Source organism: Malus sylvestris, chromosome 7 (assembly GCF_916048215.2).
Source record: "Malus sylvestris chromosome 7, drMalSylv7.2, whole genome shotgun sequence".
NCBI classification, from domain to species: domain Eukaryota; kingdom Viridiplantae; phylum Streptophyta; class Magnoliopsida; order Rosales; family Rosaceae; genus Malus; species Malus sylvestris.
The window spans coordinates 31,229,877-31,250,765 of record NC_062266.1 but is presented as its reverse complement, the minus strand read 5'-3'; the positions used below and the strand labels follow the sequence as shown (position 1 = coordinate 31,250,765).

The window sequence follows — 20,889 nt, the reverse complement described above, 5'->3', positions numbered from 1 at the left end:
GACAAAATTAAAACACGTGAAGCTGGCAGCTCCCACTACATTGTTGTGACCAAGAAGGGTAAAGGAATAGCATTACTACTTGTTATTGGGAAATCCCTATATACATTGACCTCCCTCCTCAACGGACAGGCAAACCTGCAAAAATGCTCAACCCTTTCTCGCATTCGAAAAGGCACCCTCAACATAACCTCTCGAAATACTCAGCTTTATTTCCCCCCGATAATACCTCAGCAAATAAACCACACCAAGAACAAGAGTATCTCATATCATCAGGGTCGAAAGCAAGAGTATCCCATATCATGCTTTCTCCCTGTCTTTGTCTTTGTCCTTGTCCACACCTGCAGGACAAGGAGAAAGAGAGCAGTCAGTCGGAACCTGAAATCAAACCTCCAATTTGGAACTAACTGCCTGGAGCCTTTGCCTGGTTGCTTACTTAGCATTGCTCTCGAGTACTCATCCTCAACTGCTGTCAAGGTCACGAATTCCACCGGCAAATACCTCATGACAGTTGATCAGATATTGGCTCTTTACACTGAAGCTGCCAAGCGTGGATGAGTCACTATGAAGGAATGTTCTGAAGGACCATTTAAATACAAAGGTTGCACACCACTTCTGCCATGCAAAAGATTGACGCAGAAGGTTCAACGGTGAGCTGAAACAGATCACTACAGCACGACACCTTTCCATACCACATTCATTATTCCGTCAACAGCAAAAGTATCCCATATCATCAAGGTCGAACGTACTCTAGATTTGATGGACTTGTTTTGACCCTCAAATTTTTGAGTCGGCCTTATACTCTGAAGGGCACCAGAAAACCCTCCAGCACAGTTCAAGAATAAGCCTGTGGAAAGTTACTTCTTCAAAAGCAAAAGTATCTCATATCATCTCTTATCCATTTGCTTTTCCTTATCCTGGCAGTTGAATGAGAGACAAGGAGAAGGAGAACAATCAACCGGAAGCCGAAGTCAAACCTCTGATCCTGGGTTGCTTACTTGGAAGTTTGACTGCTTACCTTGTCTGTCACCTCTTTCGGCAGATCTCCTAGCTCGGCGACTTGGGGGACTCCTACTATAGGGTTTGTATCGCACTTGACCAAGCCCGAAACTACAAGTAAGCTTCAAAGTGAAATTGATACATTACCTTATGCATCTTCATCAGCTAAATACACCATTCCCGGATGGAGGAAAAGTACTTCCAGAGAAGGGCAGATGAAGATCAGACCACACTTCGGTACTTAGAAGTTTCGTGATTACTCAATGGATTGGATCTTGCAAGTCCCCAACCGAGGAGTTTCCCTCACTCGGGAACTTAGGGGAGCACTGTTTGTACCATACTTGACCAATCCCGAAACTACCGAGCACCGACCAACGCTATACTGTCAAGGACCCAGAAGAGTTCCCCTCCGACCAGGAGGCCAATCACTACTCGACACGTGTCAAGATTAGAAGCCAATCAGAGCGCAGCACGTGTCGACATCAAGAACCAATCATAACATGACACATGTCAATGTGACAAAGCTACAAGTTTTTCTATAAATAGGGGTCATTCCCCCACAATAGGGCCTAATGCCATTTGTGTTAAATCATTCACAAGAACTCACTAAATTGAGAGCTTGATCCTTTGTACTTGTGTAAGCCCTTCACTACTAATAAGAACTCCTCTACTCCGTGGACGTAGCCAATCTGGGTGAACCACGTACATCCTGTGTTTGCTTCTCTGTCTCTATTCATTTACGTACTTATCCTCACTAGTGACCGAAGCAACCAAGCGAAGGTCACAAAACCTGACACTTTCTGTTGTACCAAAGTCTTCGCTGATTTTGTGCATCAACAAAAAGCTTACGCCATCTCTACATGTATCTTCATGCATTCACTGGCAAGTTGCGAATTGACACTCTCCAACACCTCCAGACTTTGGCAGGCATAAATGTTGATAGTTTGAGAGGAATAAACTCCACCAATTTAATCAGTCTTCGGAAGTTGAGCTTGACTGGAAGCTTCATCACAAACAGGGCAGAGATTTTTGGTTCCTTAGCCAATCTTCCGAACCTCCACTCCTTGTCCTTAGAGTCTATAGATGATTTTTTTCCATCACTCTCTGCACTTTCTCGTCTTCGCTGTGTCATTAAGTTGCATCTGAGTGGAGGGATAAGAAAGCTACCTAACACACATGAATTCCCTCCAAATCTCAACCAGTTAATCTTGCATCATTCCTGTCTTGAAAACAATCCTTTGGAGATACTTGAGAAGCTGCCTTATCTATTTGTTCTTAGACTAAAACATTCTTCTTACCGTGGAAAAAAACTGAAATTTTCTGCCAACGGCTTTCCTCAACTCGAGTATCTAGAGCTTGAATTCTTGGATTCTTTGGAAGAGTTGGAAGTTGAAGAAAGTGCAATGCCGAAGCTGAGGAGTTTGCAAATCACCTACTGCCAGAAGTTACGGATGCTCCCTGAAGAAATTAAGTCCATATCTACTCTCCAAGAGTTGGTGTTCGAAGGGATGCCAAGAAGATTCATAGATAGGCTGCAAGGAGAAGACCATCACAAAGTCCAGCATGTTCCTGTAGAAAAAGATGTATAGGGTAAAAGTATGTGTTATTGATACGTGAATAAGAAATATATACAAAAACATTCCTTGCTCTACAAGGCTTAATCCCTACAAACTAGGAATACAATCTCAATTAGGATTACAATCATATCTATTACTTTGACTAGGATTCTATTGTCTAACACTCCCCCTCAAGTTGGAGAGTGAATGTCAAGAACACCCAACTTGCACATCAAAGTTGTAAACTTGTCTTTCCCAAGAGGCTTAGTGAACAAATCTGCTAACTGGTGTGCCGTACCCACATATTTGGTTGCTATAGTGCCATCTGCAATCTTATCCCGTATGAAGTGACAATCCATCTCTATGTGACGAGTCCGCTCATGAAAGACGGGATTAGCGGCTATGTGCAATGCTGCTTGATTATCACAAAATAACTCGGAAGGACCTTCAAAAGAAACGTTCAAATCCTTCAATAAATGCCGAAGCCAAACTAACTCACAACAAGCACCTGCCATAGCCCTATATTCTGCCTCAGCTGATGAAAGCGACACGGTTTTCTGTCGCTTTGTTCGCCACGAAATTAAAGAGCTTCCCAAGAAAACACAATACCCAGTAGTCGAACGGCGAGTGATAGGACAACCCGCCCAGTCAGAGTCACAAAATGCAGCTAGCTTGGTCTGGTTGTCAGAACGAAATAATAAGCCTTGACCTGGAGTAGTTTTCAAATAACGGACAACACGAAGCGCAGCATCCATATGAGAGATACGAGGCTCATGCATAAACCGACTCAAAACATGCACGGAATAAGTGATATATGGCCGAGTTATGGTAAGATAAATCAACCTTCCTACTAAGCGCCGATATTTTTCAGGATCCTTGAGAAGTTCTCCTTGATCAGATAATTTTGTATCATCCATAGGGAAAGCAATGGGACGTGCCCCCAGAAAACCATAATCCTTAAGAATCTCCAATGCATACTTCCGTTGTGAAATATAAATGCCACGTTGAGATCGAGAGACCTCAATACCCAAGAAATATTTTAATTCACCAAGGTCTTTTAATCGAAAACGATCACGGAGAAAAGTCTTGAGAGAATCTATAGCTCTGACATCGTTGCCTGTAATCACAATATCATCCACATAAATAAGTAATGCTGTAAAAGAAGTACCGGACTTTCTGGTGAACAATGAATAGTCAGCCTTTGATTGTTGAAAACCAGCGGAAAGAATGGCAGTAGTGAATTTTGCAAACCATTGGCGAGAAGCCTGTTTAAGACCATATAGAGATTTATGGAGGCGACACACAAGATTCTCCCCCTGTCGCCGAAGACCAGGAGGAGGAGACATATAAATTTCCTCATGTAAGTCACCGTGCAAAAAAGCATTATTAACATCAAGCTGATGAAGAGACCAAGACTGGTTAGCAGCGAGTGCGAGAAGACAACGCACTGTAATCATCTTAGCAGTAGGAGAGAAAGTGTCATGATAATCAATACCTTCAGTCTGAGTGTAACCTTTGGCAACTAAGCGAGCTTTGTAGCGGTCGATAGAACCATCAGAATTATACTTCAACTTGTAAACCCAACGACAACCAATAGGAACTTTGCCAGGTGGCAAGGGAGTCATGGTCCAAGTACCATTAGCATGTAAGGCTTTAAGCTCCTCAGTCATGGCACGACGCCAATGAGGATCACTTGCAGCCTCGGCAAATGAGGAGGGCTCCACATTCCGACTGACAGAATATATATAGGAAAGATGCTGGGGAGAATATCGGTGATAAGAAATAAAATTACAGATGGGATATCGCGTACCTTTTATAGAACTGGGTTGCGAAGTGGAAGATTGGTGTGGTGGCAGAATCACCTGCGAGCAAACATAGTCCTTTAAATAGGTTGGGGTTTTATGGGTACGGGTAGAGAGGCGAGGGGTGGGGAGAAGGTCAGAAGAGGGGATGAGCGTAGAGGTGGTGGGGTCCGGGGGTAGGTGGGTGGAACTAGAGGGGGAAGCGGTGGAGGGAGCAGGGGGGGCCGTGGCGATAGTGGCGGAAGGATGGACATGGGATGTGTCGTCAGGAGAGGGAGTCGGGAATAAAGTGGCAGGAGGGACAGTAGGTGGGTGTGACGTAGGGACAGGGAGTGGGGGATAAGGAAGGTCCAGAGAAGAAGGAAGAGGTAGGGTAGGAGCGGGAGAAGCGGTATGGGTGGGTGGAAGAGTATAAGGGAAGGAATCTTCATGGAAAATGACGTCCCGACTGGTGAAGATGCGGTGAGTGGCTAGGTCATATAGTTTGTATGCCTTTTGGGCAGGAGGGTAACCAAGAAAGATGCAACGATGGGCTCGAGGGGAAAATTTAGTGGGTGGAATGACAGAGGTGGCATAGGCTAAACAACCAAAGACTCGGAAGTGATCATAGGTGGGGACTTTGTTATGGAGGATCTCAAAGGGAGATTTATTTTGCAGAAGACGAGTGGGAAGACGATTGATTAAATAAGCAGCGGTAAGGATACATTCACCCCAAAATTTAAGAGGAAGATGGGACTGAAAACGGAGTGCGCGGGCGGTTTCTAGGAGATGCCTATGTTTGCGTTCAACAACGCCATTTTGTTGAGGGGTATGGACACAAGAAGTTTGAAGTAAAATCCCATTAGCGGAAAAAAAAGGACGAAGAGAAAGAAATTCGCCGCCATTGTCAGTACGAATGCATTGAATATGAGTATGAAATTGAGTATGGACATAAGCAAAAAAATCCTTGATTAATTGTTGAGTATCAGATTTATGTTTCATGAGAAAGACCCATGTAAAACGAGAAAAATCATCCACAATGGTTAAAAAATAATGAGCTCCAGAAAGGGAAGATTGACGATTCGGACCCCAAATATCACAATGAATTAAAGCAAAAGGAAAAGTTGTTGAAATTGAACTTAAACCAAAAGGTTGACGAGTTTGTTTCGCCAAAGGACAAACATCACAAACATGACTAGAATCAAAAGAACAATTTAAAAATTTAGAAGCTAAAACTTGCAAACGAGGAGAGGAAGGATGGCCAAGGCGCCTATGCCACAGGGAAGACGGGATGGTGATGACATGGCAAAGAGGGTGACGGGAGGGAAGGGAAGAGGCAAGGGCCACAAGGTAATATAGGTCGCCACGTCGCTTACCCACACCAATCATCGCCTTCGAAACCAAGTCCTGCAAAACACACCAAGTGGGAAAAAATGTTACGGAACACGATAAGCCATCTGTAAGCTTACCAACCGATAAAAGGTCCACATTAAAATTAGGAACGCATAAGACATCTTTCACATGTATAGAGGAATTTAAATGGAGAGTGCCAGTTAAAGAAATAGGTGCGGTAGAACCACTAGGCAAAGAAACAGGTGGCAACTGGGAAGGAGAAGTATTAACCAAACATGAGGCAGAGGAAGTAATATGATCTGTAGCTCCACTGTCAAGGATCCATTGACCAAGACGAGGAGCTACGGGAAACAAACCTTTGGCAAAGTCCTTATTAAAAACAGCATGAGCCTGAGGAGACGAAGGAGGGTCGGCAGCATCAGTGAGGGCAGCAAGGACTCGGGAATGTTGGTCGGCCGAGAGATGTGGCATAGCAAGCTGAACATCATGCAGTGTGGGCTGCCCTTGCACGTGGTGGGCTGATGGAGGGACTGAAGCCGTGTGGGCCTGGGAGCTGGGAGGGGGCCGATGATTAGCCGCATGGGTGGGACGGGCAGGAAGAGCAGCACCATTGTTGCTGCGAGAAGAACCAACGGATGTAGAACGACGGGGTGGCCTCCACGGTTGGCCATGGAGAGGATGACCAACAGGATAACCATGAAGCTTGTGGCAGGTGTCACGGGTGTGAAAATCATAGTTGCAATAAGTGCAGTGAAGAGGAGGACGGGCGGAAGAAGCACGGGACGATCCACGGACCGTCATGGCTGCTGCAGGTTGATCGGCTGAACGGAGAGAACCCATCGAGCGTTGCTTCTCTGCCTGAGACACAGAGGAGCATGCTTGGCGAACGGTGGGCAGTGGGTTCATCAAGAGGATTTGATCGCGAACGGCCGAAAAAGACTCGTTAAGGCCCATGAGAAACTGCATAAGTTGCTGTCTGTCGTTCTTGGTGCCAGAAGAACAGGTGCAGTGGTCATTGTAGGAGGCAAGTTCGTCCCAAAGGCCTTTAAGACGAGTGAAGTAGGCGGAAACAGATGAAGTGCCTTGAGAGATAGTGGCAAGGTCACGGTTGAGTTGAAAAATGCGAGGAGCATTGCTTTGGGAGAACCGTTCACGAAGGTCGTCCCAAACGGCTTTGGCAGTAGTGGAAAAGAGGACGGACTCGGCAAGGTCAGGCTCCAAAGAATGAAGAAGCCATGAAAGAATCATATCGTTGCAGCGACGCCAGGCAGCGTGCGCATCAGGGTCTTCGGAGGAGGACGGTTCTGCAATGTCACCATTAATAAAACCAAGTTTGTTCTTGGCGCTCAAAGAGATCTCCATGCCGCGTGCCCAGGTGGTGTAGTTGTCTCCATTTAATTTTTTGGAAACAAGAACAAGGTTAGGGTGATCAGAATGGTGAATATAAAAAGAAGTACTGGAATCGGAATCTCCCATGATGGAAGAACAAGAACAATAACGGCAGGAGGATGAGGCTGCCGAAAAAAAAAATATTAAAAAGAAGCTAGGGTTATGAAGCCTGCTCTGTATACCATGTAGAAAAAGATGTATAGGGTAAAAGTATGTGTTATTGATACGTGAATAAGAAATATATACAAGTACATTCCTTGCTCTACAAGGCTTAATCCCTACAAACTAGGAATACAATCTCAATTAGGATTACAATCATATCTATTACTTTGACTAGGATTCTATTGTCTAACAGTTCCCTCTATCATAAAGTCATAATCGTGCAATTTGTCTACACCAGGTTCATCTTCGTCATCTTTTATCTTTCTGCAGAAGACTAATAACTTATGACTAGTGAACAAATTTTCTGACCTTTATTTTTTCATCAGGTTCAAAAAAGTCCTGATTATGTTCTGCATAGGTTTCTCCCAGAAGAGCTTGGATCATGTGTTCCACTCGTTCTATGATTTGGGGCGGGGTGGGGGAGGGGTGACGTGGTGAGCGTACAACCAAAGATAAACTAGTGCAGACTGCGTCTGTCTGCAACAAGAAGCTGCAGGGATCGAACCATGGTCACGTATAGCTTGCTTTAAGCTCAAGAAACTTTCAAGATTGATTGTAATTCTAGCCATACTTAATTTCATTTTCTGATTTTTATTCAATTTGAATATCCATATATGCCTTGTATAATTCACATATCAAGATATCATAGTGTTTGTCAAGAAATTAGATGCCCACGAATTTTCCAATAATTTTATATGCTTATCAAAGTAGCCTCTTTTTTCTTAGAAAGATGTTGAAACTGTAACAAAAGAAAGATGGTGACAGTTTTCTAGAAAAGTTCACTGTATTATCTGGATGCCGTGTGAAACTATTTTTGTGGCCTTTCCGTGTCCTTTCGTTGCTCTTTCATTAATTCATATTTTGATGTCGAGAAAGAAGAAAGCAAGTTGACAGTGATAGACTACACCAAGCTTCCTCTAACCTTCCTGGAAAAGAAAAAAACCTACACCTGCAATGCCATGACTTAATGGGAACTGGGTTGAAGCAAAATCATCCGAATAATTAGTTGTTGGTTTTGTTTTATCTTTGTTCTGATTTTCCTGTTGAACCTAACGCGGCAGAAGCAGCTGTTTGTTCGTTTTGGAAAGGGTAGCTGATGTACTTGCTAAAATCGAACTTCCCAAGGATGTTCCCCCAAATCCAGCGGTCGAGAAACAAGCTCAAGCGGATGCAGTGCTTCTTAAAAGATGCCGATGCAAAGCATGAAGATGATCTGCAGGTGCACAATTGGGTTTCTGATATCAGAAACGCTGCTTATGACGCTGAAGACCTCATCGACACATACATTCTCAAGATCGAGGCCTATAAGAGATGGGAATTTGTTAAGAGATACGTGTTCACTCTCGAGGCGATTATTCTCAAGGTGCGCTCCCTGATTGGGAAAGGTCTTGCAGCTATCCGCACAAGAATCTCTGATATTTCCATCGGCCGCGAAGCATATGGCATCAAAACTATTGGAGGGAGCAAATTGATGCAGCAGGAACTCGAAGAAAGAAGATGGAAATTAAGAAACACAAACTACCAAGCTCCGTTTAGTCTACGAATACCTGGAACAACGGCAAATGTCTGTTGAATTCTAGGAATGCGCAGACTAAGAGTAAGATTCATGACATCAACTGAGAGACGAGATACAAAACCTACCGTTACCACAAGAATTCCCACCAAATCTCAATCTGTCGATCTTGTATCATATATTCTTGTCTTATCAACAATCCTATGGAAAGAAACTGAAATTCTCTGCCAACGGTTTGCTCCAAGTCGAGCTTTTGGAGCTGGAATTATTGGAAAATTTGGAAGAGTTAGAAGTTGAAGAAAGTGCAATGCCAAATTTTAAAAGTCTGCATATCACCAACCATAATGGGTTACGGAAGCTCCCTAAAGGGATGAGGTATGTAACTGCTCTCCAAGTGTTGGTGCTCCAAGGGATGTCAGGAAGATTCATAGATCGTCTGCGAGGACAATACCATCACAAAACCCATCATGTTCCCTCTATCATAAAGTCGTAATCATCCTGCAATTTGCCCGCACCAGGTTCATCTTCATCTTTCTGCAATGGACTAATCAGTACTGTACTTTCTAACGTTTTCATTCTTCACCAGCTTCAATCAAATTCTGAATGTGTTCTGCACCCGTTTGTGCTGAAACAGTTTGGATCATGTGTTCCGCTCGCATGTTAAGGTGAGGAGGGAAGATGAGGAAACATTCGACAAGAACAAACTTTGTACTTGTACGTTCAAACTTGTTAAGGTCAATGTTCTGCTGTAGCAAAGCAATGTTACTTGATCATTTGATGCTTAGCTTAGCTTCCACTGTTCTTGTTATGTCCAATATTTTCACCAATAACGCTCACATCCAAATGAACTCTATGTTGAGAGAGCTTATCCTTTTGGACTCACTTCCAAAGTTCCAAGTTGCCAACTCAACTAGCAAAGCAATGTTACTTGATCATTTGCATGTTCACGTTTATCTCTCCTTGTGTCTTCTCCGTGTATTTATTTATTTATTTATTTATTTTGTTTTCCAATACAGTTTTTTGTTGAGTTATGATTTTTTACCAGTTTGTCTCTGCTATTTTGCTTCTATTATTTTCAGCTAGTTATAGATCTTTTTGTTTGAGGGGCTTTATAGTCCTTTTATTTTTTTTTTGTGAAATCTTGAGACACCAAACTTTCCTTCTGACTTTCTAATATTAATAGTTTCTTCCCCACATTACAGCTGGGCAAAATGCTAATAGCCACCTTTTGATTTTCGCACTTAGACAAAAACCACCACCAGACGTGCCCAAAGCGGCAAATCAGCTATTTCCGCTAAAAACCTAACATTTTGGACTATAATGTAAAATTCCTAATAATCATGTATACCTAGATACAATTATTTCTATACCCGCCAATTTCCTGCAATTATAAAGTAGCCCTATAAAGTATATCCCATATATATTCAGCTCCTGCTGTAAGATTGATCCAACGGTCCAAAATCAACCCTCCAAAGAAGTGCCAGGAGTTCCCACAGCCAAAGCCATCAACCACTTCTCTTCCTTCCACGTGGAAGCAGGAGAGGCACACCAATCATCACTGTTTCTTGCATTTACGTCGTCCTCCTCCTTCTCCTCCACCATCTGTGTATTCATTTCCATACAATTAAATGAAACAAAATGTGATTGATTAAATTTAATTACATAATTAAGACTGATAAGATGATTAATTAAGAAGGTGGTGAGAGGCGTACACGTGGCAGATGGTGGTAGGTGGTGACAGTCCTGGTAGCCTCACTGCTGGTTTGGGAGTTAGGGTTAGGGTTTGGTGCTGCAGCTGCAGGGAGCTCATCGAGGTTTAAGAGTAGGGTTTTACTGATGGTGAATCTGAGTTTGCTGTGGGGCCAGGACAGGTGGAGGAACGAAAATCAGAAGGACAGAGGGTATTTTGGTCACATTGCACAATGTGGTGGTGGTCACTGGGCCCCGCTCAGCTACCGGCTTCACAGGTGGAGTGGTTGGGCTGATGAGGTGGTGGGGAACAGAGGAGGGGGAAGAGGATGAGGGTGCGGTGGGGACCACAATTGGGTCATGTGGTGGGGCCAGAATCTGGGAGGAAGGACCAAGAATGTTGGTGGGGCTGCCCATGTCTGGCCAGAGAAAGCTTCCTTGTGGCTTACATATCCTGCACCCACTCCTCGGCCTCTCTATTTATTGTTCTTGGGGATCATCACAATATTTCTTGTCCTGAATTTGTTTTCTAATTTGATTTTTAATTTAGTTGTGAACCTAATAATCTAACCGTGTCTCATGATTATGTGAATATTAATAAATTTAGTTGTCTTGGCTCTGCAAATTCCACCTCTAAATCCTTTACGACCTTTTTTTCTCTCTCTCACCAATTTGAAAACATTCACATAATCATGAGACGTCATTCCAACTCATTTCATAAACCCAAAGGAAAATCTAAAATTAAACTATGATTTCCACCACAAAGAAGTTGGAATTCACTAGTGTCACCACCCTGTTTTCACTGCCCAGAAATTGGAAGAATCCAATCTTGGACCCATATTCTCACACTAAATAGCATAAAAAATTCTAAAGTTTTTAAGAAATTGGGAACAAAATTTTATATTTAACCAAAACAAAGATAAATAACTAAAACCCAGATTTGAAAACATAGAAATAAACATATATGCCACTGGCCATTTCAGTGGCTTCTGTTTCTATAAGGTTATTTATTTGACTGATGCAGGGTATACGAAACCAAGCATAAAATAAATGGAACATGTTCAGAAAATTACCCAGATGAAAACCCAAAAAATCAGAAGAAAGATGACCAAAAAAATACCGATTTGTGATCAGCTAATTGTTTAACTCAAGCATTTGATTCCTCTGCGTTTAAGGTGAGTGCTTTTGTGTATCAAAATTAAATTCCAATCCAAACTCAAATTCCAAAACAATCAGAGCATACAAACTTAATAACCCAAAAAGTTAATGAAACCAAACCTATTTCAATTCCAATATAATCCAGAACACCAAATTCGCTTACCTTCGGTCAAGCGGGTTTTGGAAAACATGCATATATAATCCATGTTTCCCTCTTTTTTCATCTGCTCTATGAGATAAATGTGAGTACTAAATGAGTGCATTTAAACTAAAAAGAGTTGACAGAGGCATAACTGGAGAAAGAAAAGGTCTTTATATCAATAAAAATCAAAAGATACTTCATAATTGGACATAGAAATGAGTCTCTTTGAACCCTCAGTTGAGAACTTTGTTATCTCACCATTATATCATCCATAAGCTAGTCTGCTATGCAAATCGTGTTTCCGGTGTCTTCTAAGTTTCAAAAAACTCTGTGATGTGGAATACTTATGGAGTGTATGACAATTTGTGGCTGTCCTGATTTCAATGTCTATAAAGATATCATGTTGTTACCTAGATTTCACATGTAAATTATTTACTGTGAAGGTTATAACAAATAAATATGAAATTTTTTTATGGTGATGCACTCGTTATGTTTGTGCACCTTCGTGAGTTCGGAGTGCATCACCACCCTCCCCCATATGGCCCACTGCCAAACCCACCGAAACACCATCTTGGTAACCTAGCCCTGATGCTACATGCCCAATCCCCCCTCTGCTAACCCCCTAGCCCCTCCCCAGATTTCCCGGTCCCGTTGAGCCACCCCTGACAGAGGCATTCTCAGCAAGTAAAAATACAGAGGCATTTCCAAACAGAAGATACAATATATAGTAAAAGGAAAATAACAACTGAGGTGGAAAAATAAAAAAATTGGAAACCTCAGTACCAACATAGAATGCATACGAATCAAGCATAATCATTTACAACTTAGAACAAAAGAGACTGACTTATGCAAGACCACCTAAAACACACCAAAAAAAGGAAACAACGTTCTCCAAGTACACAAAATCCTCAAAGGAAGATACTAAATTATTTACCTTGTGCACAAAGGGCTTCGAAGTCTATACTGTGGAAATCGACCCCTCAGGCTCATTTGATTAGTGTGATGAAGACTGACCAAACTAACATTTGTTGCACCATATATTTGGTTTACTTCAACTTGGATCGTTTTCTTATGCAAGACTCTTTGCTTAATTTAAGTATATAATCAAATATCCCTCCCTACTTAAAAGCTTGTGGTGCCAACTATTTCATTTGACTAAAAATTATATGTTTGAATACTCACGACCTGCTTGCTTGATAGCCATTATTTCTATCTCAGTGTTTTTCAAAATCACTCATAATCATTTTGGTCCCAATTCGAAAACAGAAAAATGGCGAGAAAAGGGCTTTTTGCAAAAGCATAAGTACATACCAATTCGGCAGTGAATCGTCGTGATTCCTCTTGGGATCTTGATGAGATTATTGCTGGTGATCTGAAGATAGAAAGCTTGAATTAGGGTGGCTTGTTTTCTGAGTGCACAGAGAGACAAAAGGGGTAAACAGGGTTCCTAGCATAACACAAAACATATTATTGTATACAACGGAATACCTACGGCTAAATAAGAGCAACGCTTTAGAAATAAAAAATTGAAATTGTTTACCTTGAGCGCAGAGGGCTTTCTAGCTGCAAAATTGAATTGGTTGAATTGGTTCTCTCAATTCTAGCAGAATTGATTAATTCATTATAATGGTTTTTTGTAACCCAAGTAGAAAAGGATACATCTTAATAATGATGGAAGCCACAAACCTATGTCATTTCTTATTTGGGATTAAATAGAGCACATTACTTATTCAGGAACCAGAAATTTAAACACACAAGCGGCCAGATTGCAAGCTTCGAGACTTTCATACCTCAAACCGAAGGCGGTGTGTTGTCTAGTAGTCCAAACCTTGATCCTTGATAAATTGAACTTCCTTCTTCGATCTAACAATCGAAAAATATATAAATAAGGTAGCATGTCATATCACTTTAACACCCCTATACGTACACACACATACCAAAACAGCCTACATTCAGATTTGCATCATATCCTTGTTTCTAATTCTCTGGGAAATTTTCACAAACACCCAATAGGCAAGATTTGATTCAAAATAAAAGAAATCTGATTTAGCCAATGATCTCAATTGCAGATATATCTGAATGACCATACTTGTTAGTCAGTCATGTTATAGGATGTATTTAGCACTTAGCAAGCGGTTCCAAAACAACATCCTACATACATATTATGTTGCCAAACTATGAATCAAGACCAAACTTTCCTACTTTGGTAATGTAATCTCTTAGTCTAGTTACGATTTGGTTCCTGTATTTTGACTTGAAAACAATTTTGGTCCCCTAGAAGTTGCCAAGGGCACTCGAATTGTAACTAGAAAACAACTCAGACACATCTATGAAAAATTAAAACTCGAGGCACCAAAGCGTGAGACCAAAGAAACCAAAATAGTTAAATTTACCCTTTTATATCATACATACCATTAAAATTTTGTTTAGAGATAAAAATGGTAGTCATAGTAGAGAATCCAACATGACAAGGAAAGTGGATTTCCTCACTTTCTACTACTATTATATTTACCATGCTTGAGACTATTCAAAGATGAAAAAAGTGGAAATTTCTTGCAATATGAAAACAAATCCTTGATAGTTAATACTGCTTACCATAGAAGCAAACAATCTCATTCGTACGAAAAAACATGAAGATCACTAAAAGACACCGGAATATAATTTTCACCCGGAAACAAAACAAAATTGGCAACATGAACCATAAACACAAAATTAATTCCCTGACCAAAAACCTCTCAAAAACCAAACTTGCAATCTTAAACACAGTCTTCAATCTTTCTAGGCTAAATTAATAACATAATCAATTCAACCCCATTTCCACAATTAAAAATTTAAAACCATCAAATTTGTACATTGAAAGTCATGATATCAACTGCAGTGCACAGAGAAAAATGCAACTGCACATAAGCTCTTAAGCACATTGAAAGTCATGATACCAAAGCACTGTAAAAACCGCAAAATCCCAAAACACACACTATTAACTGATTAATTAAGCTCTTAAGCACATTGAAAGTCATGATATCGAACTGTGAGCCACCATAAACACACTACTGTAAAAACCCCAAAATCCCGAAATTTATACCCAAAAAAACATAATTCAAAAACCAAATACCAAGGTTAACGGATATAGCAGAAGAATCCAACAGAATATGTGCAAATAGTTTATACCAATTCCAAATTCCTAAAATCCATAAAATACATACCAAACACCACAGAAATTAGAGAACCCTGGAAGAAATTGAGGTGTAATTCACTTTTTCACAGAGAAGAAAATATAAATAAGCATGTTCCATTGATTAAGCTAAGAACTAAAAAAAGTGTATGACTATATACCTCCAAATGCCAAAGAACCAAGTTTTCACTCCAACGATCCAAAATTCTGAAACATAGAAAATCCATTAGTAACTCTCAAACATGCTAAATTTAGACATAAGGTAAATAACTCACAGCAAAAAGGAACCCCCAAAACCTGATCTAATAGCACAACAAAATCCGGAAATAATTCACAGTAAAAGGAAAGAAATGATGATAATCTATGCTTACAGTAGAGAATCGAATTAAAAATTGAACTTAGCTAAAAAACACTTACCTTTCAACGTTTGGAGCCTCAGAAAAATTTATGAAGTTCACGCAAATATTTTTAGGTCTCAATGCACCTATCCTGCAAACCAACGAAAATGGAAATGCATTAATACAAATGCCAAAACCGATTTCTAAGATTTTAGTATTCTCTTTACCCTTGCAACCGAAAAACAAAAATCGCAGAAAAATGAGCAAGAAACTTAAGCAGAAAAAATCATATTTTCAACCACCAAAACCCAATACCCATTTAACCTGAGATTTCAGTGTTCTCTTTACCCTTGCAACTCAAAACAAAAAATCCCAGGAAAATGAGCAAGAAACATAAGTAGGAAAAAAAAACATATTTTCAACCACCAAAACCCAATACCCATTTAATCATACACGAACGAAAATCTAAACACAGAGTCATAAATCAACGAATTGAAAACCCACAAAAAAAAAAAAAAACCCCCAAAACAAAGATTAATACACATAACAGATAGATGCATCCCCAAAATGTGAGAAAATGACAGAAAACGAAACAAATAAAGGAACCCCCAAAACCTGACCCAACAGTGCAACAAAACCTGGAAATAATTCACAGCAAAAAGGCTGAAATGATGACAATCTATGCTACCAGTAAAGAATCCAATAAAAAAAAGGAACTTAGCTTTCGAAATCCAGCCATTCATCCGACACGCAAAAGGGAACGAACGATCTAGAGTGATTCAAGGACTGAGGGACCTTACTCGGCTATGTTCACCATCCCAACCCCTCATTCTTTGTTTCTCTCCCTATTATCCGGACAACCACTCTCTCTTTCTCTCACTGTCACTCTCTCTTTCTCTCAGTGTCTCCCTTCCACTCACCCATGCCAGGATCTGTGATGACCCGTCCCTAATTTTCCTATGTAATTTCTCCCCGAGTATGTGTATTGACGATTATGCCCTTATTGGCAAGAGACATGGACTTATTCTTATCGCTTTCCTTTTTATTTCTCGCTATCGCATTTAAATTGTACACGCTAGTACGAGTAGACGTAGATTTTAAAGTGTAAAAATATCTACTTCAGATAGATTTTGATTTCCTTTTATTGTAGGAAATCTAAAAACTTATCCCTTGGATTCCTTTTAAACTCATCCCATGCACTTCTCTGCATTATTCCACTCCTAGCTATCCCATCTCTTCTTTATTTTCTGTCCCCCTATCAGAAAAGCAAGCATCTCTCTCTCTCTTCTCCATCTTCCACGCCACACTTCTTCTTCTTCTTCCTCTTTGCAACAACCATAAAACACACCAAAACACTCAAACGTGAAAAACAAATTACACCATTGTGACCATCTCAGTCCCACGATCACAACCATGTCCTTGAAATCTGGTGTGGACGAGTTTTGACTCACCAACTCGGAAGGTCGACTCGGCGAGTTCGACATATCGATTTTCAGGCCATGCATGGCTTAGGTAAGCCTTGAGAAACCCTTATAACCTTCATTTCACTTATATTGGTTGTTATTGATCCTTTGTTTGTGTTTTGAACGTGTGGTTTTACCCAGAAACTCGAGAAGAATGAGAACCCGAAATTTTTCATTCAAGAACCGGGGCCATTTGGTAACTTTCAAACCATTTTTTTGGTTAACCTCGACCATAACTGGACTTCTTCTAGGTACCAACTTGTTCTCTACATTCCTAACTTCAAAATGGCTTTTGAATCATTGAGTTTGGTTAAGTAACGAGTTAGAAATCAACTCTAAAAGTTGGGATGAAAATTTTAGTTTTCTGGAAAATTTCAGCCGTGGTCGTTTGGCCACTTTCAGGCCAAAGTTCTGAACAACACGGACTATATTCAAACTTTTTGTGATTTGGAATCGGTAGATCACATTCCTAGCTTTAATTTGGCTTTTGTAGAAGTGAATTTGGTTGAGAATCTAGCTCGTTATGAGCTCTGGACGTTGGCCCAAAAATCTGCAAAACTGCATATTTTCGCGAAGAAGGCGAGTATAGTGTACTCGCGGGAGCACGTGGGCGCGTCCAGCCTTCGGCCGACGTGTGGCTGACACGTGTGTGTTCGTGTCGTCAAGTAGATCGATTTCATATATTTAAACCCTAGGTTTGGGCAAACTATAGGGGTTTTATTTAGGTTCCCGTTATGTACTTTAATTAATGTTATTTAGTTATTTCACATATAGGGAAAACTTATTCAAAGGATTTTCGAGACCAAGCTAGGCTCAGGGGCTACGACCCAGCGAAGTACTTGTGAGTGGGCAGTTGTTTTATACCTATATATATTTATAGTTTCCATAAATGCGTATTTACTTCACTTTTACGCTTATATTGCCTAATATCATTATTGTGATATAAATTGTGATAAATGCTGTTATATGGTTGTGATATTACTGTCATGGCATTCATAGATACTTGTGTACATGCTCATCTTGCTGCACCCGGTGTTAGTACTTGTCCCAGGGCCAGGGCCAGTCCTTCACGTGTATGTTCACATCGCACCGTTCGCTCACCTTGGATCCAAGTTTAGGTGCCAGTCTTGTCGGGTAGATTGCATTAGGCGATCCGACTTGTATATGATGTACTTTTGCACCAGTCTTCACGTGATCGTAGTACTAGAGTATATTGATTACACCCAATCCTGTTCGTGTCAGAAACCATCTGTTCGAACTTGTGTGTCAACTTAGATGGATGAGCACTTAGTTATATTGATTATCACATGATTATTATTGTGGCATATGATACATTATTTACTTGGCATATTTCTGGTTATATGGCTGATATATTGGATTTCATACTTACGTAGTATGTTTTGAGGAAACTATACTTGTTTTACGGCGAAGGGTTAATATATTCAAATATAAAGGTTTTCTTATAAGCGTTGTTTTACTGACCTACTCAACTTTGTTTTTCGCCCCTCCAGGACCTAGATAGCTGTACTCTCTGTGGCACTCGAGGAATCACGGCAGTTCTGACATTTCCTTATGTTTAGACGTACGAACAACTTATCACTATTATGTAATAAGTGTACTTTGGTTGCTTTGACTACTTTTTTTTTAGTCTCACTGTCTATTACGCTATGAATAATTATAGTGGGTTCGACCCACGATTGCGCACTCTTTCATTGTTTAGTTCTAATTAGTTTTAATTTTATTCACTTTTTGCATCACCTACCCTTATGGTTACGTCACCTCACGGTGATGGCCAACATGTTTCGACCTTTCTAGGTCGAGGTGTGTCAAGATCAGCATGGCCTTACCTGCGCCCAAGAAAGAACCAACTGATAGGGAAAGAACCTAGGGGCATTTTGATATAGGCGCCTCGTTTTTTAATTTTTTTAGACTAAACATACACTCCTTTTGAAAATTTGATCAAACATTTTCCTAAAATTTTGGTTATTAATTTTAGTTCCTATTATCCTTATATTTATGCATTTATTATCCATCTCATGGGCATTTAGTTTTCTTTTTTTTTCTTTTCCTATTATCCCTATATTTATGTATTTATTATCCATCTCTATGCATTTTTTTTATTGTGTTTGTACCATACTTAGGACCTCCGTATTTAGATCTCGTATAAATACTCGGGGGACTTAAATGTAATTATGTAATAAAGGAAGGGGCAAATATGTAATAAGTGAGGAGTCTTTATTCTATAAAAGGACCCCTCACCCTCACAATTAGAGAGGCAATTTCTTAAGCCTTCTTTCAAAGCCTCACTCTCATTACAGAGGCTCTCACACTCTCTCCCTCACAATCCTCTCAAAAATGCAATAATCAATGTGGACGTAGCCTAAACATTGGGGTGAACCACGATACATCTTGTGTTATTTACATTTCTTGTAGATTCACGGTCAGATTTACGTTGTTCCAAGACCTCCGGTTTTGTGCATCAACATTTGGCGCACTCTGTAGGAATCGATATGAAAAGTTGTGTCAGTTTTCTTTCATTTTTTTTCATCTCACCACCGTGATACCTCACCACTAACCACCGTGAATCTGCAAGAACCCAAAACCTCATTCTTTGGGCTTTTCCAGAAAACCTTCGCAGACTCTGGGCAATTTAAAAAAAAAACTTCAAAAAACCCAATTTTCTTTCTCTCGAATCTTCCGCAATCTTCCCATCCATTACACAACCCCATTTTGACTTTTTTTTTTCTCTCTCTCTCTCTCTCTCTCAAGAAAGAAGAACTGCAAGCGGCTTTGAGGTGAGGTAGATTTGGAGAAGAGCAAAGCTAATCTCTTCTCTTCGCTGGTTTTTCCTAAGGAATCTTGAAGAGTAGCATTAAAGCTGCCATGGCAACCACAGTGGGATGGAGGTATGCTGCCACCAATGGCAGCACCCTGACACCTAATGATCTGGAAAATAATGGTGATGCAAAAGTCCAAGGATTAACAGCAACGAGCTGCAAAGATAATGGGAGTGATATGCGACAGATATGAGAACTGCAAGTCCACTGACAACTCTGAGCTCTTCTTCGACCACTGCCATCAAATAATGGGGAACAGATGGGAGAGGTTAAGAAAAGTGGTCGAGCAAAGTGAAGTTTTCAGCCTACCCAACTACCCCAAAAAGTATTGCATCTTCTCTGGAGAGTCCATTGAACCATATCCAGCATTTACATGGATGGAGGCGAAGAAGGATGTAGACGCAGAGAAGGTTCGGAGAGGACATATTAAGGTACAAGGAAGAACAGAGAGATCGGAGATGGTCAGAGATATGTCAGACAAGAACCAGATCTCACCTTTTTTTTTCTCGTTTCCAAAATGATGCAAACTGCAGAGCTAGTGTTCATTCCTACCATGGGTATTGGCCATCTTGCATCCTCGTTCGAGATCACAAAGTTCTTAGTTTCTCGAGATGATCGACTTTTCGTCACAATGCTCACCATGAAGCTGCCCTTGGAGTCCAACTTGAAGCTCAAGGGCGCTGACGACGCCGAACGTATCAGATTCATCAACCTCCCGGAGGAAGCCGTAGAGACGAAGGGTATTAAGACCATGCCAGAGAGTTCATCAACCATGCCAGAAAGTATCTGGACAAGGATAGAACCACAGAGTTCATCAACCATGCCATAAAGTTCAGAGAAACCAATGGGGATTTTGGTAAACACCTTCATGGAGCTAGAATCCCACGGCTTCGGAGCTATTTCCGACGGCAAAGTTTGTCCTGCACACCTCAGATTCCACTGTAAAAGCAAGGAGTAAAGGGAGGTCTCAAGACGTAAAGCTTGTTTTCGATGATGAGTAGCACATGGGTGTGTTTGCTGTAAAGCAGAAACTACTTTTGTTTTTGTCGACCACCCACAGAAAAAAAACTATGGATGTGTTTGCTGTAAAGCACGCATGCAAATATGAGGAATAAAGGGAGCAGACCATGCCTGCTGACCAAACCTGCCTCCACGTGAAGGTTTCCTCCAACAGCTGCACATGTTATCCCACTATCCAACCATATCTGCAACAGTTTTTTTTTAATGATGTAATTTATTTTTCTTATCTCTCATAGACATCTGTATAAAACCTATCAGAGGGTTAAAAAAAAAGGCAAAACCCAAAATAAATAGGCTGGAATGTTGTGTGGAAGGCAAAT

General features: G+C 40.7%; 1 long non-coding RNA gene across 1 annotated transcript; it reads left to right on the top strand.

Annotated features, from left to right (window-relative positions):
• The first annotated feature begins 7,429 nt into the window (after window positions 1-7,429).
• Window positions 7,430-9,799, top strand: LOC126630660 (uncharacterized). Its single transcript, XR_007626062.1, has 2 exons — window positions 7,430-7,475; window positions 7,575-9,799. It is a non-coding gene; the product is annotated as an uncharacterized LOC126630660 (long non-coding RNA).
• Window positions 9,800-20,889: the final 11,090 nt, after the last annotated feature.